Here is a 26,207-nt window from a genome sequence, read left to right on the forward strand (position 1 = left end):
AGTATCCTTTCCTCCAGAGGTGATTTTGAGGTTATGTGAATAATTATAATAACAATTCGCCGGTCGACTAAAAGAAGAAATTCAAACTCAAAACAATCAATCAATCAATAGATGCTTGAATTGCACGTACGGATTGGAATTCACTGGATAATCCTTCCTTCCTTGATCCGATCTAATATGATGATGATGATGATGATGATGATGATGATGATGATGATGATGATGATGATGATGATGATATACTAGTAGTAGCAAGCCAAGCAAAAATTCAATGATTCGCAGCTTGTACTCGACTCTATTCCTCATCCTCCTCTTCATCGATATCGTTCAGAATCAGGAAATTTTGCCGGTACAGGCTCGACGCTCTCTGTTGTCCTATCCGGAGTAAGTTTCTTTCCAATGTTATTATTATTATTATTGTTATTATTATTATTATTATTATTATTACTATTATTCACCTTATACCCTTGTTGTTCTTTGACTTGCTTTCATTACTTATTCCTCTCTCCAAACAGAAATCATGACACGAAACTTGTTGCTACCTTGGATGGTACAATCTATCTGGTGTATCATGACTCTGGGAGGGAATCTGGTCATTTTCATCAGGATCAGCAATTTACTTTTCACACCAAGCTCCAACCAATCATGATCATGATGCTGATGCCACTTATTTTATAGACCTCGGGGATGATTAGATGTTATTTGCACACACAGATGTTGGCAAACACCCAATGGATATGGATATGGAAGAATTCATCAGAATCATTCCAAATGTATCAGAAGACGGAGGTGTCATTCTCGCCTCCAAAAAGACGTCTGCGTATGTTGTTGATGCTAATAATGGAAATATAATACGTGTTCATCACAGCTCCCCCGATACTACGTCAGATTCCGTCATCCCAAGAACGGTTACTAAACACGGAAACCCCGATAAACAGCTCTCCTTTACACGAACAGATTACATTCTCACCTCATTTGCTCCAAATTCTAACAAAGTTTTATGGAACGTCACGGTTGCAGACATCGATGTCGTGTTGTTTTGTTACCAAAACCAGAATTTGATAGCGGGCCCATCTTCATCCCCAGTTATCGATATCAGGTCGACATCTCATGATAAAATTATAATATGCCCTTATCATGCCAATCGAAAGTCGATGTTCTTCGGTTACGTATATCTCGTTTAAGTGCCAAGCAAACCGAAGATAAAGCTCCATTATTATCACACCCACCAACTGAGCTGTTAGTTTTACTACCGAATCCCGAAAAATTGCTACTAGTTTCACGTGATCCTGACTTTCAAACCATAGGTCAGAGCTCGAAAATCTCGGGCCCATAAGATGTAAGAAAACATGTTGTATCTGAAAGACGGATAGCGTTTTTTGTAATATTGGCAGTTATTATTATTATTGGTTTTCTTATGTATCGTCAATATACTCTAATGTTGGCTATGTTGAACAAAAACGCAAATTCGTCTTCTTCTAGAAGGAGAAGAAATCGGAAAACTGGGAAGAATTTTGGGAATGAGGACGGATATGGAGTTATGGAAGTTGATAGTGAAAAAGGTTTATGAAAGTAAACATTTAATCAAGTGTGACATTCAAGGGCGGTCGATTGGTAAACGTAACACCCCGGCAAAAGCGGAATACGCCAGAGTGTGACGTACAGATTGCCCAAAACACATGTGACACTATTAAATGACAATATTATCATTAATTCATTCAAATCCCAAGTACACAAGTTTATCAAATGAACAAATACAATGAGAAAGAAACAAAACAACCGTCTTCTTGTTTATTATTTAAATAACCTAACTTCTAGTGACTTCATCTGTTTCATCCTGTAATAAACGTACCTGTAGAATATATATAAAATAATGTCAACTAAATGAATAGTTGGTGAGTTCACAAAAGTTTTGATATACGTACATAAAATTCATAAAATTCCATGAACAAGTGTAAATGAGCAAGTAATGTCCTTTCCAACTGGGGTTGTGCACCAACGTACTCAGATAAGCGCAAGTAAGGTCCTTTCCAGTTGGAATTGTTCACCAACGTACTCGGATAATGAGGCCCTTTTCCACTCATAACAACAAATGTCTTGAGTGCAAAGGGTGCGTATGATCATACTATATTTAAGTAATCCATGTGCAAGTAATTTTGAGCAAGTAACAAGTAAACACACAAGTCCATGTAGGGAATTGTAGTTTGTAAATAATGAATAAACGAAATCATAATTTGGATAGCATATATATGCTACCCCGAAAAGTAGTTAAAGAGTAAAAAGGGGGTGTGAGAAACTCACCTTGATGTTGAAGACAAATTTTAAATAAAACCGAAAGTACGTAAATGAAATCGAAGCCATTAAACGGCATGAACTAAAATTAAAAAGGAAATACAAAATTTAAAGACTAACTATTGGGATTATAAAAGTTAAATAATATTAGTTTTAGGAATGAGACATTAATTTTAATATATATATTTCATTAACCTATGACAAAAAGGGACTTGGGGATTTGTATTGAGTTTAACAAAAATGAATAAAGTTTATATAAATCATTTGATGCTTATTAGTTGAATAATGATTTGTAAATAAATAATTATAACTTATTAATATAAGATTAAATAACAATATTAATAACAATTTATGATTAAACAATTTATGTTTATTCTGTAACATAATTAATTAATTTACTAATTAATTAACTTAAATGTTTTTCATGAAATTCTTTTAAAGAAATTATAAATATTAGTTTATGTTGAAATAAAATATACAATAATTAATTTACTAAATTATTAATTTAATGATAGGAAGTATGCTATATCTATTGTAAAATATTTTAAATAAAAGAAATTTTTATAAATCATTATATTTAAATGAAAATATATAAGTTTATGATGATTAACAAATCAAAAGATATAGATAAATATATATTCATGCTTGTTCTTGCACAATAACTAGGTTTGATCCAAGATTAGAAAAATCAAAGTGTTTATTTTGGATTTCCATGATCATAATGATTCTTAAGACCAAAATATAAATTTTTTATGATAAACGTAACATGATCACGAAGAACAAATTATGAACATCCAACATTAAATCAGAACAAAAACTATAAAATGCATGGAATCATAAAACTTACTTGTTAGTGCTTTCAATCTTAAGAAAATAGTGGATTGAGGTGTGAAAATAATGGAGGATTTGTCCTCCTTTTATTGTGAAGATATGAAGTAGTTATGTCTTATGGGATTTATGAAAATTAATCATATTTAATATAATTAAAAACAAAAATTAAAATGTTTTAAAAGGTTTTCAAAGTGTTTTAACTCTTTTAGTAAATTTTATTTAATTAAAACATTAATTGCTTTATTTTTATTAGTTAATTAGAAAAAATGACATATGAAAAAAATGGTAATAATAATAATAATCCAAGATTTATTCTAATGATTTGCATGGGAAAAGTTGAAAAAAGGGTAAAAACTTTACAAAAAACATTGATACATTCAGGCCAAGGACAACACGAAAAACAATATGTCAAGTAAATAAAATCATCGTGTCTAAAGCAAGTAAACGATGTTGAAAACGAAGTAAACGAGATAATGAAATTAAAGAATGAAATATTTAGAATTATAAAAATCGTAACATGTAATTGAAATAATAGAGTCGAAATAACGTGACATGTAAATATAGAATTTAACCAACGAAATATGAATATGTAACTTGATAACGCATTGGGTTCGAGAATAGCTTAAATGAACGAAACTTGTAAGTATCAAAATCTCATGATGTTTTATAAAAAAAAGAAAATCTCCAATAGAACATCGACGTGACCAATGGCAACGTTGAGATGAATAAACAATTTTATCTTACAAACATGTAAATTGATAATAACTTGAAATGAAATGGATAAACGAAAAATTTAATATTAAAATATTGAAATCGATTAAGTTTGTGAAAAGAAAATTTTCCAATAGTAACTTTGTGCTTATCAAGTATATAATTAGGGCTTCGAAATTAAAATAAAGTATTTGTCTTAGATTGATGAAATCAAGAACAATAAAATGGTTCAAATAAAACATTGAGTGGAAGAGAAGTACAATAATAAACAAAAAAATTTGTGTAAAAATATAACATCAGATAAAATCGGCATGTACATGAGACACAGTCCCGGTTCTAAGTAAATGAATTTGTTTGGAGAGAACCGGCCACCGATAGTAAAATGTCGAAATAAAATGAAAATACGGTTTCTATTAGGTAACTATGTACACATACATGTTCATAGTCCCAATTTCCACCTAACGGGTACGTTGATGGGAAATTGGTCATAGATCATATAATTCGAAATAACAAACGCAAACTGATTTAATAAAGTGAATAAAAATGATGTGCGAATTTACGTTTCGTAAAATACAAACGTATATGGATCAAAGATCAATGAACAATCAAAATAAACTTTGTAAACAATATTCTAAACACGTGGATGTAAAATCACTTTGGGTACGTCCGGAAGAAAAAAATACGTGAAGGAGAAGTTAAAGAAACAAAAATCTAGCTTGTGACGCTTGTCTTCTCGAATGTTGGTTTATTTGAGGTAGAAGAGGTTGACGTGGGAGGTGGTGCCATGATTTCTTAGCCGAAACTCATTAGCGTTAACGAAGGGGAAAGAAGGAGAACTTTAATCTATGAAAATCGGTTGTAAATCGTGATGCTTTTAAATCTAATAGAGAAATAAAATTTATTCAGAAAAATAGTTTTAGCTATCGCAAAGACTTGCAAATTTTATGAAACTTTCACATAAAATCAATTGTTTTCTTTTGGCCAACGGCCTAGGAAAAAGATTGTCAGATACCCTGACTTGTTGAATGAAATATAGCCTAAAAAGGGCTTAAGATTTGTTTGAAATAAAAAGTTTACTTTAAATACGGTTTGGAATAATAATTACATTATTATTAGTGGTGACGATAATACTAGTAATAAAAAAAATTTCAAAAGGGCTCAAAACTTGTTTGAAGCAAATATTTTACTTTAAATATTATTATATTAATAGTAGTGACAATGATACTAGTAATAATAATATTACTAACAATAATAATAATTGAGATAATAAATTCTTTCTAAAGAAAATCCATTTGACTGAAAATTAAAAAATATCTGAGGATTTGGGATTAGGCGCGAGGTGCTAGTAAAAGAAATAAAATGTAGGAAAGTATGCAAAAGAAATATAGACGAGTTTGATGAGTCTCTGTAACACCCTGGCTAAAGCGGAATACGCCCGAGTGTAACGTACAGATTGCCCAAAACACATGTGACACTAATAAATGACAATATTATCATTAATTCATTCAAATCCCAAGTACACAAGTTTATCAAATGAACAAATACAAAGACAAAGAAACAAAACAACCGTCTTCTTGTTTATTATTTAAATATCCTAACTTCTAGTGACTTCATCTGTTTCATCCTCTAATAAAGGTACCTGTAGCATATATATAAAATAATGTCAACTAAATGAATAGTTGGTGAGTTCACACAAGTTTTGATATACGTACATAAAAATCATACAATTCCATGAACAAGTGTAATGAGCAAGTAATGTCCTTACCAACTGGGATTGTGCACCAGCGTACTCAGATAAGCGCAAGTAAGGTCCTTTCCAGTTGGGATTGTGCACCAACGTACTTGGATAATGAGGCCCTTTTCCACTCATAACAGCAAATGTCTTGAGTGCAAAGTGTAGGTTCCCAGCCGGATCTACACGGAAGTATCTCGTACTACGTAGGTGCGAAATCCCTACGTAAGACGATACGAGTGTTAGATGCGATATACGTTAAAACCAAGCACAAATACACGTTACAATACTCAAAAGACACGTTGTATTGCAACCCTTCAACACGTGATGTTCAATCACAATTACACGTACTGGAATCCCTCACAATACAAGCCGTAACATAGGTATATAAAGACTTCGACAACTTCGCCTAACAGACTAGGCGAAGTTGTCAATAACTTCACTTGTCCACAAGTTCGCTTATATCAGGCGAACTTGTGAGACAATCTATCTAAACCAAAACAAAACAAACTAACACGATTACAAACACTAGATACTGAACTACTGACATAATGCACCAACAGACTCCCCCTTGGCAGTAGCTTCATATCTCTATCTTCAATCACTTGTCTTGTAATCCCAAAAATCTCGAGTCACTCGTCTTCAAGCATGAACGCCTTCTCTGACACAAACGGAAACTACTCTCTGATATTTCTTGGCTTCATCTTTCCATGCAGGAATATAGAATATCTTTTTCTCGTCTAGCACCTGCAAGTCAGCTTGAGACAGATTTACCAAGTGCATAGGATCATACACTCTCAGCACCTCTTGTTCATCTTCATCTTCCATAACCGCTTCACCTGTTTGACTATCGACATGCCACCATTTCAGATTCTTTAAGACATCCTTGGGCATTTGTTTCATCGGCACTTCTTTTAAACACCGGATAGGCTTATACTTCATTACCATCCAAGGTTTGCCATCAACTCTCATTCCTCTGTCTATATCTTCAACAAGCTTCCCTTTCTACGGCTTTAACAACTCGAACTTTTTCTCTTTTATACTTTCTTTCCACACGATCTTCCCAATAATCCTAGCCATATCGTCATCACTCCTGTTTATCAACCCCAACTTGGCCAAATCCTTCACCTCATATTCAGGTAAGGTATTCAACGATCTCAACAACCTCTTAAAGTACTGAATCCCATCAAAGCGTTTAATCACAAATAGCCTCAACTGCTCATCATATAACCAGCATATAATACCCTTTTTCGATTCAGCATACCCTTTGATATTATAACTCTTTTTAAACATAGTTGGAACCGCTGGCTTCTTTGTCTTTACGAACCATTGAGCGTAGCCTTCTTTCCATCTCAGCTGCTCTTCCCATTCAGTCTCATCACTTCCCATATCTTGACCCACATTTGACTTATCAACATCTGGAATTTCATGGTCTACATTATCCTCCACAATCTCTCCCTCTTCAATCTCACTGTCAATCACAATCTCGGCTCCTATCTTCTCAATCTCTTCAACCGGTAACACATCGTCGTCACCTACAATATCGTCATCCAACATCTCCTCATCATCCACTACCACCACATCATCACCCCTGATCCACCTGTTGCACCAGTTGACTCCCCCTGAGATGTGGAAGTCCCAAGAGTTTGTTCAGTTCTTGGCAACTCACCACCTGCACCTTTCGATGCATTGGGATCATCGTCTCTATCATTACTCTTCTTCGTCCTCAACTCATCGCCCTTGCAGCTCGTCTCCCCCTGAGATGCTAAGAACTGTTTTAAAGCATCAAAAAGTTTACCGTGCTCAACCAGGAGGGTCGACTGAATCTGATTTTCTGCAACAAGGCGCTGGATGGCGTGAGTCTGGATCAAGTTGATTCTTGACTGTTCTGCCACGACCCTTTCAAGAGTTGCTATCCTTTCTGAGTCAGATAAAGTTGCTTCAAAATCAAACCTCATATGAGAAATGTCTTGAGCATAAGGTGGAGGGATCCCCAATATAGCCGGAACATCAGACACAGGCTGAAAAGTAACCGCAGGTGGTATTGTATCAGATAAACCCGCGGTGGCAACCAAATTCGACTCAACAAATCTTGCCACAACCTCTGATGGCGTAAGAGTAGGAGGTGGCAAGCAAACAATTTCTGGAGTCGAAAGCTGAAAAGTAGTGGGTGGAATGCCAAAGGAAGATGATGTAGTTATCACGGGAACACCCGAGGTGATCGGTCCTGACACAGTCATCGATGCAGGGACCATAGTCATACCAGATAAGGCGGGTGGAGAGAAACGAACCACCCTCGAGCTTTCACCAGCTCCCGAGCCTTCACCCGTTCTGACCCTTTTCGATCGACGAATCAACCGATCTAACTCCTCCTCAAAGTCCGATTCACTGTCATCTGTGTCTTTCTTTCTTTTTCCATGAATTCTTTCTTGGGCGACCAGAATCTGTCTTGCTTCAGCAATATCATCAGCTGAGGAGTCAGAGTCGGTTCATTCAGAATCAGCTACAGACGTAGCTACCAGCGACACATCAACACCAGAAACCTCTGCAACTGAGACCTGAATGTCTGCCTCAGGATCAACTCGTTCCATATCAAAGAACCCTTGGCCACCAAAAGCAGCTTCAAGGTCTACTTGTTCCTCCGGTGCCACAACAGGAGCAGCAGGCAATGCTTGCTGTACCACAGGTGGTGGTTGAGAAACAACAGCCTGTTGCGGTGCCGGATCCCGAAACTCGTCTCCACGAGGAGCAACATACGCCGGGTTTATCAAATAACCAAATAACGGAGTATCCCGAGCACTCGACGATCTGCATTGTGCGAATATCCTCTTGCTGACACTCTCTACATATCGAATTGAATGGCGCTGAGGTAGCATAGGAGCCACATGATTCAAGTTCATTTGTAAGAATCTTGGATACATCAAGAATATTTCACGAGCTACCGCACGTCTCTGACGATCTATTTCATAAAACACCATCTGACTAAAGCTGTAAGGCTTATTGTAAGTCAGTGCTGTCATAGCCGATTGCATCGTTGCACCCATACCGTCCGTACCAGCCTTACGCCCCGACATGCACACGATCATCACATGCATGAGAAAACGCCATTGATCCAACAAAAATCCCTTACGCCTCTGAGTGTCACCCAATGGACCAGAATAGCCCATTTGTAAAAATGCACCATCTCTGAAAGGAGCAGTAAAGTCTGTAGGATCATCTCTAGTTTCATTCCCAAACTGCAAGGCTACCCTTATCTGTTCCGATGAGAACTGCACCTCCTGATTGTTAACTGTGGCGCGCATGACTGGGGGCTCGACTCTACAATCATATTCTACCGTTTTCCAGAAGTCTTCAATGTTCGGCAGAGAAATGGGCAGAGTTGTAGTAATAGCATGGAAGATACGCGAGCGAATAAGGAAAAAGATGATCTCGCGATAATCATCTACACCGCTAGCATCCGGATCCAGCGTGATGTACATATTGTGACCCGGAAAGAATTGACGGTTGTTATCACCCCCTTCGTCACCACCAGCACCACCCGCTCCTGCTACAGCTGCCATATCTGCATAACAACCGGTCTAAGTTAAAAAATCGTCAAAGCAGATCACAACTTCGCCTATTACCATGAGCGAAGTTATGATAGCTTCTGGTGTACAGGCGAAGTTAGGGAAAGGGCGAAGTTTAGTACAACTTCGCCTTTACTATAACTTCGCCTAATAACAGATAAGCTTTTATATAATATAAAGAACCAGGCGAGGTTTGTTGGTGAAATTGGTGATTGTGGACAATGAAAACATGTTACAAAAGAGATCTAGACGATCAAATTGGTTAAGAACACGTCAAAAAGAGTTTGAAAAGTGGGTGTGTAATGGTTTGCATGAACGAGGTCCCAAATCGGACCAAAACGACATCTAATTAACATGATTGACAAGAATTATACGTAATATCGACCCTACACACCTTTAACACGGATTGGAAACGAAAAATAACAAGGTTTGATTCGAGGAAATAAGTTCGCCGAGGGTGATTAGAGTATAAGTTCGCCGGGTTTGTGAAAATGTGCAAAGGGTTTGACCAAAAAGTCCTTTATATATGTTTGAAAAAGCTCAGGCGAAGTTATGGTTAACTTCGCTTATCCATAACTTCGCCCATGTGACAACTTCGCCCTTCAACTTCGCCTTAAATTTACAAAATCAGCCCTCAAACATTTGAACAAAATGCAACTGTCTTTTAAAATCCTCTGTGAAAGATTTAAACTTTATAATCAAAGAACCAAGCAACCAAGCTTTGAAACATAAAATGAAATATACATGAAAATTTTAGTAATTAAGTACACGGGATCAAATTTCAGTCTTGTCGAGGACCAGCATGTTTTAGAAAAGATCCGAATAGGAATCATACTAATTAAATGGCTGTCACAGAGATCCATGTTCAGCGGTATTACGACATAAAGAAACAGGTTGTAAGCAGGTATACAACTTAGTATGGTTTTCATCGCTTCAGTGATACGGATTAGGTTCAATTAAGCTCAAAATTTAGATGGACATCTCCTCAGAGATTGTGATGCCTCCTATCTATTCTCAAAGCGTATTCGGCTTTCCCCAAGTCACCCCGAGTTGACCTCGACCCGTAGTGTCTGATCAAACAGGTAAGTACATGTTGATCTTTAGAGTCTTCTTCCCGTTCTCTTTCTTGCCTCTTGATTGACAATGATAACACAATAGGCTTCAGAAGGCTTAACACATTTTTTTTAATAAAGATTTACATATCTTCAAACAGTAGACTACTGCAAGTCCTGAATCTGGATCACTGCAGGTACTTGACACACTATCTTCTCGGACATCAGAACACTCACGGGCTCGTGTATGACTGGGTAATCGCTTTTCTGCCTATCATTCAGAAAGATGTATATGGAGACATACACAACTCTGAATGAGTCTCCACTTTAGATCGAGAAGATTTAGTTAGTATCACTTCTACTTTTACGCACCATAAAAAGCTGCCATAACATACAATGACTGTTCTAGAGTCTTTTAGGCCTAATAACTTCACTAGTTAAGCACACAGAAATAGTTTGTGTATCACTTTCCAAGTTTGGATCAATTTTCTTAAAAACATTGTATTGAAACTTCTTACGAAGTTATAGACTTGAAGAATTATATCATCTCCCAAAAAAAATTTAGATTCTATCGCCCCGATCAAGTCAAAGTCATCAGGTAAACGGCTATCCTGAAGATCCAATGGATCAGCTGGAACGACCACATCCGAATATGCGTCCTTTTAACTAAGTATGAACGACTACTTTTCAGCGAAAGAATAAAAACACATCATAAACCGCCCCAGTCACTTTCAGTCATCTGGTTAATGGCTATCCTCATAATCTATTGGTAGAAGTGAGGACCAAACTGTTGGGTTTTATACAAGTTTATCAAAGTCAAGTTAACCACATTTAACTAGAAAACGCAACGGAAGCTTAGATTTTAAATCTTGTTATGAACATACCATTATGTTAAAATCAAAACCCAATGAACAAGGATCAATATTACAAGAACAATATGCTCACAAATGTAAATATACCTTTTCTACCTTTAGAAGAAGATGTAGGTGAATGAAGAAGATGATGACTCGAAATGGCAAGGTTGCAAGGTAGAAACCCTCAAGCTAGTATACCCCAAGCTTTGTAGCAACAACACCAATTAATTGCTAGGATTAGAACACTTGAACAAGCTCAACAAAACCCCTAAAATCTGCCCACTTTGGCCGTGGGTTTTAGAGAGAAAGAGAGAGAGATTGTAACTTGATTCAACACACTTGAAAATTCAAAATGAAAGATTACTTTTGCATGTCTTGGATGTGGAGATAAATAATAAATTCATCACATGGAGACAAGGGATTTTATTGGGTAAAACCACCACCCCACATGGGTGGCCGGTTTTGATGTTATTTATTTATTTTTTTTTTTTTTTTTTTTTTTTTTTTTGTTTTTGTTTTGTTTTAACAATTAAAACATCTCCATCTCCATTTATTTTATAAAACTCATTTTTATAAAATGCACATACATTTATGTAATTATTTAACCAATTAAATAATTAATTTATATAAACAAATTATCCAGATAATTTATTTAAATCCTCAAGTGTGTTTGTTTAGAAAACCAATTTTCTAAACACGTAGTGTTCGGTATTCGTTTAAATGATCAAATCATTAAAAGAATACATTTGGTGTTGTCTAGCTTGTTATTGGGTATGACCCGACTTGGATTAAACACAGTTAGCCACATTAATATAAATATGTGTCTCGGGCATACGTAATTCCAACAATCTCCCACTTGTACGAGATACATAGAAAATTAATGCAAGTGGTGAATACCGCCTAACAACAGTTCACCACCCCTAATGTGTTTGACGAAGTGCCATTCAATAACATCATCCCTTCAAGTCCCTTACTTGATATGATTTAGGTGAATCTATCATTATATCCCTTTGTTACTAGATGTCATGTTGGATCTAAGAGACATAGGTGATCATTCTCTTTACAATTCAACTTTATCAGGCCTTAGACATCTAAACTCTCAACACATAAGAGGAACAAATTCCGTCTTGACTGTATACGCCTCTCACTATCACTTTATACTCCACCCGAGCTCATCCTTATGTACCATCTTTTACGAATAGCGAAGGGGAGAGTCAAAGTGTAATACTCGGTGAAAATCAAGACCCAATATACATCTCAGGTCTAAGGATAATATGAAATTCTCCTTTACTCAAGATTACTAATGATCAAGTCAATCGACTCCATGTAGTAATATTGAGAGCGGGTCAGTCCAATATTTGTATCCCACAAATATCTATGAACTTTGGCAGCAAACCTATGCTCCATATTCATTTCTTATGAATATCCACCAAACCTAGTTCATAATAGTCTTGCTTCATATTTGTTCCCACAAATGTGATCGACTACGGACTTTTAGAATAAGATAACTTATTCATGGATTAAACATGCAAAATTAGAATTTAACTCAAGATTCCATAATCATATAAAAGAGTTAAATTACAAAAGTCTTTTAAACTTTAATACAAAATAGATCAAATCCAATTACTAGAATATCGAAGTCCTAAGCCACTCGCATGACGCTCATGTTTAGGTCTTTCTAGGAGCTTCGTGAATGGATCCGCAAGATTTTGATCAGTTCCAACTTTGCGAATACATATCTTTCCCTTTTCAACTTCATCCCTTATGTAGTTGAATCTCCGCTCTATGTGCCTTGTCTTTTGGTGCGAACGAGGTTCCTTGATTTGTGCAATCGCACCCTCGTTGTCACAAAAGATTTCTAGGGGGTCTTGAATGGAAGAGACCACCCCTAGATCAGTAATGAATTTCTTCAACCATGCAGCTTCTTGAGCTGCCAATGAAGCGGCGATGTATTCTGATTCTGTAGTGGACAATGCTACCACTTCCTGTTTTGAGCTCTTCCAAGAGACAGCTCCTCCATTAAGAGTGAACACATACCCAGATTGTGATCGAGAATCATCTCGATCAGTTTGGAAGCTCGCATCTGTGTAACCTTTTATAGCGAGTTCCTCCTCACCAGATCCATATATCAGAAACATATCCTTAGTTCTCCTAAGGTATTTCAATATGCTCTTAACAGCCATCCAATGACTGTCTCCTGGATTCTGTTGGTATCTGCTTGTCATGCTCAAAGCGCATGACACATCCGGTCTAGTACATATCATCGCATACATGATGGATCCTATAGCAGAAGCATATGGGATTTGTTTCATCATGTCTTGCTCACCCTTTGAGCTTGGACATTGAGCTGAACTCAATATGGTCCCTCTTTGAATAGGTACAAAACCTTTCTTGGAGTTTTCCATCTTGAACCTTTTCAAGATTTTATCAATGTATGTACTTTGGTTCAAACCTATCAAGCGCCTTGACCTATCCCTATAGATCTTTATTCCCAAAATATAGGCAGCTTCACCAAGATCCTTGATGGAAAATCTACTTCCAAGCCAAGCCTTAACGCTTTCCATGGTTGGAATGTCATTTCCAAATAGTAGAATGTCATCGACATACAATACTAAGAAGGTAATTATACTCCCACTAGCCTTTTTATACACACAAGCCTCATCAGCGTTCTTGATGAATCCAAAATTTTTGATTTCTTCATCAAAACGATGATTCCAAGTTCTAGATGCTTGTTTCAATCCATAGATTGATTTCTTTAACTTGCATACTTGATTAGGATGTTTCGGATCGACAAAACCTTCAGGCTGAACCATATAGACATCTTCCTCAAGATATCCATTTAGGAAAGCGGTCTTGACATCCATTTGCCAAATTTCATAATCATAATGTGCAGCTATGGCAAATAATATCCTAATAGACTTTAGCATTGCCACAGGCGAAAAAGTTTCATCATAATCAACCCCTTGAGTTTGAGTGAAACCTTTAGCTACAAGTCTTGCTTTATAAGTATCCAAGTTTCCATGCATATCAGTTTTTCTTTTGAAAACCCACTTACTTCCAACAGCTTTGGTGTTAAGTGGTGGTTCAACCAATTCCCAAACTTGGTTGTCATACATGGATTGCATCTCAACGTTCATGGCTTCAAGCCATTTGTCACAATCATTCTTGGACATTGCATCACGGTATGTGGTTGGTTCATCCGAATCTACCACGTAGCAACCTTCTACAAAAAATCCATATCTTTCGGGTGGATTGCTAGCTCTACCAGATCTGCGAACGTTTTGTGTGTTTTGATCAACCACTTGATCACTTTCAACAACCTCTTGTTGAGTGCTAGTATCAACCAATTGTGTATCATCTTGTGATTCTTGATCCTCATCAAATTTCACTGTTCTACTATTAGTTCCTTCCTTAAGGAACTTAGTTTCCAAGAACTTACCCTTTCGAGCAATAATAACATTTTGCTCACTAGGATCGTAAAAGTAATATCCTATATCATCTTTAGGGTAACCAATAAAGATACACTTAGTGGATCGGACTTCTAATTTGTTTGGGGTGTATTGCTTTACATAAGTTTCACAACCCCAAACTTTTAAGAATGATAGCGATGGAGCCTTTCCATGCCATATTTCAAAAGGTGTCTTCTCCACTTTCTTGGTTGGAGCCATATTCAATATGCGAACAGCGGAAAGTAAAGCATAGCCCCAAAATGATAGAGGTAAAGTGCTTCTAGCCATCATCGATCGAACCATATCTAATAGGGTACGATTTCTCCTTTCAGACACACCATTATGTTGTGGTGTTCCAGGTGGAGTAAGTTGTGAAATAATTCCACAACTCTTAAGATGATCTTGAAAAACACCACTTAGGTATTCACCTCCTCTATCACTACGAAGTACTTTGATTGTTGTCTTAAGTTGTCTTTCTACTTCAGTTTTGAAGTCTTTGAACATTTCAAAAGCTTCATCTTTGTGTTTCATTAAGTACACATAACCATATCGACTATAATCGTCAATAAAGGTAATGAAGTATCTTTCACCATTCCTAGTCATTGGTCTAAAAGGACCACATACATCCGAATGTATGATACCCAATAATTCTTTTGACCTTTCAAAAGTCTTATTAAAGGGTTGCTTTGTCATTTTGCCTTGTAAACAAGATTCACATACATCAAATGAATCAAACTCATTGGTTTCTAGAATACCACTCTTGCGAAGAGTTTGCATGCGATTCTTGCTTATATGTCCAAGGCGACAATGCCAAAGATAGGAATCACCCAAGTCTTTCTTGAGTTTCTTGGTGTTGACATTATACATTGAACTACTATGTGACATACCACTTTGATCTATTTCATATATACCATTCATGGGTATAGCTTTAAAATAAAATATGCCATTCATCAAAACATGAATATCATAATCAATAAACTTAAGATCAAAGCCACATTGTTTTAAAAGGGACACGGAAATAATGTTTCTCCTTAACTTAGGAGCATACAAAACATTTTTCAAAATTACTTCCAAACCACTTGGAAGCTTTAACATGTAGTCTCCTTGAGCTTGGACTTCAACTCTTGCTCCATTGCCCATAAAGAGACTAATGTCCCCTTTGTTGAGTTGTTTACTTCTTTTGAACCCCTGCAACAAATTGCAAATGTGAGTTCCACATCCGGTATCAAGTACCCATGTATTTGAAGAAATAACATTTAGTTCAACATATATAGTAAAGATAATACCTGAGGTTTGCTCCGCATCCCTCTTATCTTTTAACGCTTTGAGATAGGTCGGACAATTTCTTTTCCAATGACCTATCTCTCCACACTCAAAGCATGGATCTTGCGTTGCAACCTTTTGCTTCTTTTCCTTCGGTTTGTAGGGCGTAATGGCTTTCCTCTTTCCCTTTCCTTGGACGTGGCCCTTGCCCTTAGCAACACTTGCTTTGGGTTTGGAGTTATGTCCCTTTTTGCCTTCATTGATTGTTAGAACGGGTAAAACCCTTTTACCCATTCCCGCTTCGGCCGTTCTTAGCATTGCGTGAAGCTCTCCAATGCTTTTGTCCCACCCATTCATGTTATAGTTCATGACAAAGGTTTCAAACCTTTTGGTCAAAGAGTTGAGGATCAAATCCGTAGCCAACTCATTAGAGACGGGACAATTCAACCTACGAAGCTTTTCAATGTAGCTTTTCATCTTTAGGACATAAGATGAGACGCTTTGGGTTTCCTCCATACGACATGCATGAAACGCTCGAACCGTTTCGAAACGTTCCGCTCTAGCTTGTTGAAGGAACATTTCCTTCAATTGAGTTATCATGTCGTATGCCCCATGATGCTCGAAATCCTTTTGGATTTCGGGAATCATAGTTCCCAACATGAGGCAAGAGGCTTGCACCGAATCTTTGGTGTACTTGACCCAATCGTAATAAGCCTCCTCATCTTCCACGTTAGGCTCGTCGGGAATGGGATCGTCTAAGACATATGATATCTCTTCTTGCTTGAGAACTATTCTCAAGTTGCGATACCAATCCATAAAGTTATTATGGTTTAGACGATCCTTTTCAAGGATGGTTCTTAAGGATAGGTTACGGGTGTTATGGGTAGAGGTGTTTGCATTGTTAGCGGCCATCTACAAAATTTAACAAAGTTTTATTTAGTATTATAAACAATTTAATTATTAATACCCTTTTATTCCAAATTTTAAAATAATAATTAAATTCTAGAATCCAACGATAAATCAAATTTCGGTTAGGTGACCTTTATCCCGTTATTTGATTTAACAAGGTAGTCAACCTTGACGATTGCAACCCTTTGCAACTTCTAGAGGTATGGGACCATTCGAAATCCTTATTTCGTGTTGGCATGTTTATCCCATCAACACCATTGGACCCCATGCTTAGGTGACCTTTATCACATGGTTTCCAATTCAAGTCGTCCTACTTGTAAAAACATGTAAGATTAACATACAAGTGGTTAGGTGACCTTTATCCCACAAATATGTTAATATTACCTTAAGTATATTAGTTTGCTCTAAAATGGTTAGGTGACCTTTATCCCATTTAAAGTTTCCTAATACGTTAAGTGTCTTACAAAAGGATGGTGTTAGACTTGTTTCCTTGGTAATTATGAAAAAAAGATTTTTAAGTTTTCCAATATTCTAGTTTGAAAAACATTATGCCATATCCTAATATGCATTTAGTAATATGGCGATTTTGAAAACCAATTTTCAAGGTTCTAGTTATAATAAAACCAATTTTATTATATGTGAGTAATCGCTTAGTTTTAATAAATCCATTTAATTAAACTAATTGACGCGATATTACCAAATATATATTAGAACCCGTTTTATGCTTGTTGTCGTTCCTATGTGACGGTTTGGATATCCTAATATCTATCAACCATACATTACATAAAGTAAAACAAACAACCAAGCATACATGCAAAATATAGTCATAACCGAGAACCGCTAAGTTTGACCATACTTGTTAGCCGAAACAAGTATAGGTCATAAGTCACACCTAAGGGACAAAACATGACACAAGGATGGAATGTTGACTCCCACTTGATCTTGCATCCAAATGCTTCAAGTATCCTTTCAAAGTTGTTGTGTTCTTGTTGGGCTTGTAAATGGGCTCCAAACTTCCAAAAGTCTTCTTGGGCCCAAGAGTGAAATTTATGGGCCTAATGGGCTTGAATCCCATGATGGGCCGGTGAGGCCCAACAAGCCCAAAATTTCGGTCCAAGGCCCAAATCCACCAATTCTTGCATCTTCAATTTTTACAAAATGTATCCTAATACATATTTTTCTAAAAAAAAAGAAATGCAACTAATCTATTTATTACAAACCAATTTATGAATAAATAAATTACACAAGCCTAAGATTATGAATTATTACAACCATATTGAATAATAAACATAATCAACATACACAAACAACAATCAACACATCCAAGGTCTAGGTTTCGGTTATGACACAATCAAACATACCAAATGTTCTAAGCATGCAACCTAAGCAACCAATGCCTAAATACATCAAAAAAAAAAGGGCAGCCCCCCCCCCCCCAAAAAAGGCTACGGCTCAACCCCCCCCCCCCCAAAATTTTTGCAATTTTGATATTTTCAACATCCAAATGTTAGTAATGGTTTCCTAAGATCTTTGCATGCATGTCAAGATCTTACAAAACCATGAGGGGTAAAATCCACCAAAATTTCGGACCCCTTTTTCACCCATGAAAAACCCGAAATCTATGAACATGCAAGGAGCATAAGTCCTTGTAACCGGCTCTTGATGCCATTGTTGGGTTTTATACAAGTTTATCAAAGTCAAGTTAACCACATTTAACTAGAAAACGCAACGGAAGCTTAGATTTTAAATCTTGTTATGAACATACCATTATGTTAAAATCAAAACCCAATGAACAAGGATCAATATTACAAGAACAATATGCTCACAAATGTAAATATACCTTTTCTACCTTTAGAAGAAGATGTAGGTGAATGAAGAAGATGATGACTCGAAATGGCAAGGTTGCAAGGTAGAAACCCTCAAGCTAGTATACCCCAAGCTTTGTAGCAACAACACCAATTAATTGCTAGGATTAGAACACTTGAACAAGCTCAACAAAACCCCTAAAATCTGCCCACTTTGGCCGTGGGTTTTAGAGAGAAAGAGAGAGAGATTGTAACTTGATTCAACACACTTGAAAATTCAAAATGAAAGATTACTTTTGCATGTCTTGGATGTGGAGATAAATAATAAATTCATCACATGGAGACAAGGGATTTTATTGGGTAAAACCACCACCCCACATGGGTGGCCGGTTTTGATGTTATTTATTTATTTATTTTTTTTTTTTTTTTTTTTTGTTTTGTTTTTGTTTTGTTTTAACAATTAAAACATCTCCATCTCCATTTATTTTATAAAACTCATTTTTATAAAATGCACATACATTTATGTAATTATTTAACCAATTAAATAATTAATTTATATAAACAAATTATCCAGATAATTTATTTAAATCCTCAAGTGTGTTTGTTTAGAAAACCAATTTTCTAAACACGTAGTGTTCGGTATTCGTTTAAATGATCAAATCATTAAAAGAATACATTTGGTGTTGTCTAGCTTGTTATTGGGTATGACCCGACTTGGATTAAACACAGTTAGCCACATTAATATAAATATGTGTCTCGGGCATACGTAATTCCAACACAAACACATCCGAAGATATGTCCTTCAAACTGAAGCAACCGACATAATTTTAAGCGATAGTGACGGTTTTTTGTTTTTTTTTGTTTTTTTTTAATAAAAACGGAAAAAAATACGGTTACTCGGGATTGATCATACCATTAAACTCAACAAGATTTTGAAAACGAGTTCGGTCAAATGCTTTAGTAAAAAGATCGGCGAAATTATCCAACGAATCAACCTTTTCTAGCACTATTAATTTGTTCTCAGCACAATCCCATATAAAATAATGACGAATGTCAATGTGTTTAGTTTTGCTGTGTTTTACGGGATTGTTAGTTACTGAGATTGCAGCAGTGTTATCAATGCAAATAGGAGTTTGAGTGAAATTCAGACCGTAATCGCGCAATTGCTGTTGTATCCAAAGAACCTGGGAGCAGCATTTTGATGCTGCCATGTACTCTGCTTCACAGGTGGAAATGGCTACTGAGGTCTGCTTCTTGCACTGCCATGACACCAATCTTCCTCCTAGAAACTGGCATCCACCGGTTGTCGACTTCCTGTTCTGATTGCAACCTCCATAGTCAGAGTCTGTGTAAGCAACCAAGTCCAGGTCTCCCCCTTTCGTGTACCACAAACCCAGCTTAGGCTTGCCTTTGAGATACCGCAATATCCTCTTCACTCCCTTCAAGTGAGATTCCTTCGGGCTTGCCTGAAATCGAGCACAAAGACAAACTGCAAACATAATATCAGGTCTAGATGCAGTTAAATACATTAAAGAACCTATGATTGCTCGATATTGGGTGGGGTCCACGTCTTCATCACTGTCCGAATCAGCACCCAGTTTGTGGTTGACGCAAACCGGAGTATCAAATGGAGTGCTGTCCTCCATCTTGAAGCGTTTGAGAACGTCTTGGACATATTTAGTTTGATGGATGAACATCCCATCTTTCTTCTGATCAACTTGCAATCCTACAAAAGAAAGTTAATTCACCCATTGCACTCATTTCAAACCTCTTTTTCATGACTTCTTCAAACTCCTGACACATGACGACTTTTGATGCAGCAAATATGATGTCGTCCACGTAGACTTGAACTAGTAGAAAATCTCGCCCTTTTCTCTTGAAAAACAGTGTGCTTTCGATCTTTCCTCTTTCGAACCCATTCTCAAGTAAGTAATCTGATAAGGTTGCGTACCAGGCACGAGGGGCCTGATGTAGTCCATATAGCGCTTTACTCAGCTTGTACACATGATCAGGAAAGTCAGGGTCAGGAAAACCCGGAGGCTGTTCAACGTATACTACCTCATCGACTTTACCATTAAGAAAAGCACTTTTCACGTCTAATTGGAACACCTTCATTTCATTGTGTGCAGCAAATGCCAAAAATAGTCGAATCGCTTCCAATCTTGCCACAGGAGCAAACACTTCATTGTAGTCGATTCCTTCTTGCTGATTGAACCCTTTCACTACCAGCCTCGCCTTGTTCCTTATGATTATCCCTTTCTCATCTCTCTTACATTTGAAAACCCATTTGGTGCCAATAGCATGCACATTCTTCGGTTTTGCAACTAATTTCCACACTTCCATCTTCTCGAACTGGGCTAACTCTTCTTGCATGGCTTCGACCCACGAGCTGTCCTTTAGAGCCATTTGATAGTTCTTTGGTTCAATCTGGCTGATGAAGCAGGTGTATAAGCATTCATTAATGATACCCGTTTCTTTAATGCTTGCGTAAACACAAGTGTGCTCATTCAAGCTTCGTCTAGTTTGTACACCGTCAGACAGATCACCTATCACGTTCTCCAAAGGGTGATTTTTGTGAACTCCAGTAGTCGGAACCGTACTAACTTCCAGATTGTTTTCCAAGTTCGAAGAGAGTTCCTCAATGGGTGATTGTTGTTGAGAATGAAATGGGTTGTAAAATTCTTCCTCGGTAGTGGCAGCAGGACTATCAACAGCACTTGACGAGGAAGGTTGACTTTCATCGTATCTCGGACGTTGCACAATATTTTCTTCCTCATCATACAGAATTTGTGTAGCAATTTTCTCATCAACTTCTGCAAAATCCAAATAAGGCATATTAAAAGATTTGAACAGTTTATCATAGTCGAAAGCTTCAGCGGGTCCCGTGCTAGGCTTTGGTGATTTGTAACTTGTAATGTCCGTGTTACATACCACCTCAACCTTGCTGTTCGATAAATTAAAGACTCTTCTGTTGGGTGTACCAACAACATATCCGACTAAAATACCTTCGTCGGATTTCTCACCAAATTTTGAGTTTGTCTTTAATATCGTACATGGGGACCCGAATGGTTCGAGTCCATTCAAGTTTGGCTTTCTACCATGCATAATTTCATAACAAGTTTTATTCAATCTTTTAACAGTTAAACACGATTAAGGATATAACAGGCTGTGGCAACAGCTTCAGCCCAGAACACCACGGGAAGTTTAGTATCAGCCAGCATGGTTCTGGCTCCTTCAATTAGCGTTCTATTCTTCCTCTCAGCCACCCCATTTTGTTGCGGAGTGTACGGGGCGCTGTACTGATGGTCTATCCCCTTTTGTAAGCAGAACATCTCCATCTGGTAGTTCTTGAACTCTGTCCCATTATCACTCCTGATGTACTTAACCTTTCTCCCAACAATGTTTTCAACCTTGGTAATCAAGTTAATCACCAACTGAACCGTCTCATCTTTTGCCTTCAGAAAATATACCCAAGAGTATCGAGAGTAATCATCGGTTACTACCAAGCAGTATGAAGTTCCACCTAGACTCTTTACATTCACGGGACCAAAGGGATCCATGTGAAGCAGGTCTAGTGTACTGACGATTGAGTTAACCTTCTTGGAGTGATGAGGTTTCTTGTGTTGCTTTCCCTTCTTGCACGACAAGCATTGATCTTCAAAGTTAAAATTCTTCAAGGGAACACCCAGCACCAGGCCATTCTTGACAATGTAATTCATTTTACGAAGATGTATATGCCCCATTCTTCGATGCCATAATTCTGATTCAGATTCAGTTGCCTTGGACAAAAGACATGATTTTTCGGTTGTCATCTCAGTTGACCTCATATCCATTACATACGTGTTCTTTTCTCTTGGAGCTCTCATCACCACCCATGCCTCTGGTATCTTGAAACCAGGATAAAGGACGATTGCCTCGTTTTTAGTAAAATGCACCGTGTAGTCTTTATCACAAATCTGAGATACACTCAACAAGTTATGCTTCAATTCTTCAACAAAGTTCACCTTCTCTAACTTCATTTTACCATTTCTCACAGTTCCAATACCAGTAATTCTACCGCCACTCTCTCCAGCAGAACTTACCCTACCTCCTTGAACAGGTTTCCATTCGTGTAACAAATTCTTGTTACCAGTCATGTGCCGGGAACAGCCACTATCCACAACCCACAGATTGTTTACAGTCCTGTTCAACTGTTCCTGCACAGTTAAAGAAAAGATTAAAATCAGGGGACCCAAGACCTATTGGTCTTGGGTCGATTAAATCTGTTAAACGGCATCCCATACTTTGGTTATCCAAAGTCAGTTTGAGAATGATTTCTGTAAGTCCTAAAAGGAAACCTTCTAGAGGATTGACTATGAGGCCTTCCAAACCTTAATGAATTAACCGAATTATGATGGTAGGTTTGGTTGTTAACTGGGAAAAACTGAGATTGATATCTTTGAAATCTTGGTTTAGTCCAATGTCTGAACTTTGGTGAGTTAGCATTCTTACCATTATAGTAATTACTATTCGTTTTATTCTCAGTTTTTGGAGGCCTCATACCTCTGAATCTCTGATTTAGAGGATAATCAGCAATCAGGTGTCCTTTTTGATTGCATCTGAAACAACTCATGTGTTCAACTTTCGTCTCAACCGTTGTTTCAGATGTTGAGGTTGCATTACTATTCGTTTGTCTAACATATGGTGGGATAAACGGGTTTAGGGGAGAGTTCTTTTCAGTTGGCTTATATTCCTCCCCACGTTTTAGTAACACTACCTCTTCTTTTATCTCACTAGATTCGGATGTCTTGTCTGAATTTGATGAGACAGAGCTAGGAACAGAAATCTTAACATTCGAAACAGGCTTACTCGTTTTGTTTTTACTCACTTCAGGTTCTTTAATCGAAACTTTGACAGGAACTGTCTGACTAATCTCAACATCAACAGATTTCTGATTACTAGGATCATACGTATAGTTATGGTTATATGGTGGTGGAACTTCAGAAAATCCAATTCCCCCTTTGTTAACTGGGGAACGTTGAACACTTATGATGTGATCAAGCATTGCTGAGGAATTTCTAAACTGTTTAATTTTTTTGTTTAATTCCACCACTTTTACCTGGTAATCAGCTATCTGTTTATCCCTTTCAGCAATTAGTTTGGTTATTTCCTCTAACACTTCATAACTAAGATCAATTACTTGTATTTTATCAGCTAGACTGGCATTAAGACTTCTGATATCTTTTTCACTAGCTTTTATTTTTACCGAGTAACTGTTTTCTCTAGTTTTAGTGTAATAATGATCTTCTTTTAACGTTTTAAATTGAGCGTCCAAACTAACAAACTGATCAGTTACTGTTTTAAATTGTTCAGACAGATTTTCACATTGCATACAATGAAGTTCAGAACTTACCTCAGAGAGCTGATCGTTCACTTTTTCCATATAAGCTTGATTTTCTTTCGTCTCTTTCTCACTTCCTGCAGTTTCGATGTTCACCAAATTTGCATGTTCGAAGACTTCCTCAGCCTGTAGATTCCAGTTGTACCCACCATTGTGTCTAGATACCATAGCCATATTCTCACTACCTCCCCCATTCTGTTGTGCAGGCCTGTTCTGACTACGTTCGACTCTCTCATTTGTACATTCCTTGGCAAAGTGAACATTTTGTTGACAGTTGTAACATCTAACCTTTGATTTGTCAAACCCTGGTCTTTCTCCAACGAACTTTCTACCTGTTTTCTTCATGAATCTCTTAACCCTTCTTACTATCATAGCCATCTGCCACTGCAGATCCATCTCTTCTAGATCATCAGCATCAATCTGATCATAGTCTTCATCCAAAGTTGTGGGATCTACTATTTTACCTTTGATGTAGTTTTCATACGATGCAATGAAGGATGCATAGAGAGCAAACTGATGTTCAGCTGATTTAACACTCATGGGCATCTGTGAGTAATTGTAGGTCGGAACAGTTGAGGGTACATTACCAGTTGTTGATTGAGGTTTTGAAGAACTGCTACCTCCAGCTACGAAGCATACGTCGCCATCCATATTGAGAATCACATGACCATCTCGAGTTGAGTTGGTGTTTGATTCTCCCTTTGAGTAGTAGGCAGACGATTCTGATTTTGAACTTGAACTTGGAGAGACCTTCGCACCATACATTCCCGGATCCTGAACCTGATCAGTCGGTGTCTCCTTTCGAACCATGTTGAGCTCAAAATTTCGTAACTTATTGACTGCTGTTTCAAGATCAATATTAGCAAATTCTTTATCCTCTCTCATTAAAACCATATACATTTCCCATTTTGGTGAAAGAGCATCAAGAAGTTTCTCTACTGTCTCCTCTTCTTTGTATACAATGGATTAATTGCTGAGTTCGGTCATCAAGTGATAATATCTGGTGATGATATCGTCAAGTGATTCATTTTTCAGATACTTGAACACAGAGAATTGGGTTTTTAGTAGCTTTTTTTTGGAAGCACGTATTCCCACATTACCCTCATATCGATTTTCAAGTGCTTCCCATAGCTCTCTAGCAGTTTTGTACTTCTTGAATGTATGAAGAATTTCTTGTGGAAGAGCCATTGTTATTGCAGCATGAGCTTTACTTTCTGCCTCATACATCTTCTTTTCTTCCTCTTCCATCTTATTGTACTTCTTAATCTGTTCACGACCCTCAAACAAGGCCGTTGGTGGAATGTATCCATCTTGAATGCACACCCACATCTTAGCATCTTGATATTTAACATACTGTTCAAACCGATATTTCCAAGCAACGAAATCGGTACCCTTAAGCATTTTTGGAGCCATAGTCGCTGAACCAGCTTCAACCTCCATTTTCACCAGTTCCGTAATGTTTATTGAAGTCATCGTTGAAAGAAACACAACTTGAAAACACAAAGGGAAAAAAAATTTGTTTTTTTTTTTTTATTATTTTGAACAGTGACCAGTAGGCGAAGTTATGCTTAACTTCGCTTAAGCTTAACTTCGCTTGTTGTCCACAACTTCGCGTACTCAGATGGCGAAGTTGTTCTCAACTTCGCTTGATATTAACTTCGCTTCCTAACTTCGCCTAAATTTTAACTTCGCCTGATCTATAACTTCGCTTAACCTTATAACTTCGCCTAAACCCTACGAACAGTGACGGCAACTTCGCCTGATGAACTCAAGGTTTTTGCAGGTTTTGATTTGACGTATTGCGAGGTATGCGAAGGTGTAATGGGTTATATTTGATAGTGGGAGATGGGTAGGACACAAAAACTCGGTATTTCAACGTAAACTCGTTCCGCGAATAGTCGAACGGAACGATTTCTACACTCGTGTGATAATCCCGAACCACACAATCACGAGCAAAAGCTCTGATACCAATTGTAGGTTCCCAGCCGGATCTACACGGAAGTATCTCGTACTAAGTAGGTGCGGAATCCCTACGTAAGACGATACGAGCGTTAGATGCGATATACGTTAAAACCAAGCACAAATACACGTTACAATACTCAAAAGACACGTTGTATTGCAACCCTTCAACACGTGATGTTCAATCACAATTACACGTACTGGAATCCCTCACAATACAAGCCGTAACATAGGTATATAAAGACTTCGACAACTTCGCCTAACAGACTAAGCTAAGTTGTCAATAACTTCGCTTGTCCACAAGTTCGCTTATATCAGGCGAACTTGTGAGACAATCTATCTAAACCAAAACAAAACAAACTAACACGATTACAGACACTAGATACTGAACTACTGACATAATG

At 37.3% G+C, this 26,207-nt stretch overlaps 1 pseudogene; it reads left to right on the forward strand.

Moving 5' to 3' along the window:
* Positions 1–271: 271 nt before the first annotated feature.
* The window catches only part of LOC143565205 (serine/threonine-protein kinase/endoribonuclease IRE1a-like), a 29,754-nt pseudogene continuing 3,818 nt past the window's right edge, over positions 272–26,207 (forward strand).

The sequence above is a fragment of the Bidens hawaiensis genome, unplaced genomic scaffold (genome assembly GCF_021521415.1).
Source record: "Bidens hawaiensis isolate Kalapana, Puna unplaced genomic scaffold, B.hawaiensis_p1.1 tig00022304_1, whole genome shotgun sequence".
In the NCBI taxonomy this organism is placed as follows: Eukaryota; Viridiplantae; Streptophyta; class Magnoliopsida; order Asterales; family Asteraceae; genus Bidens; species Bidens hawaiensis.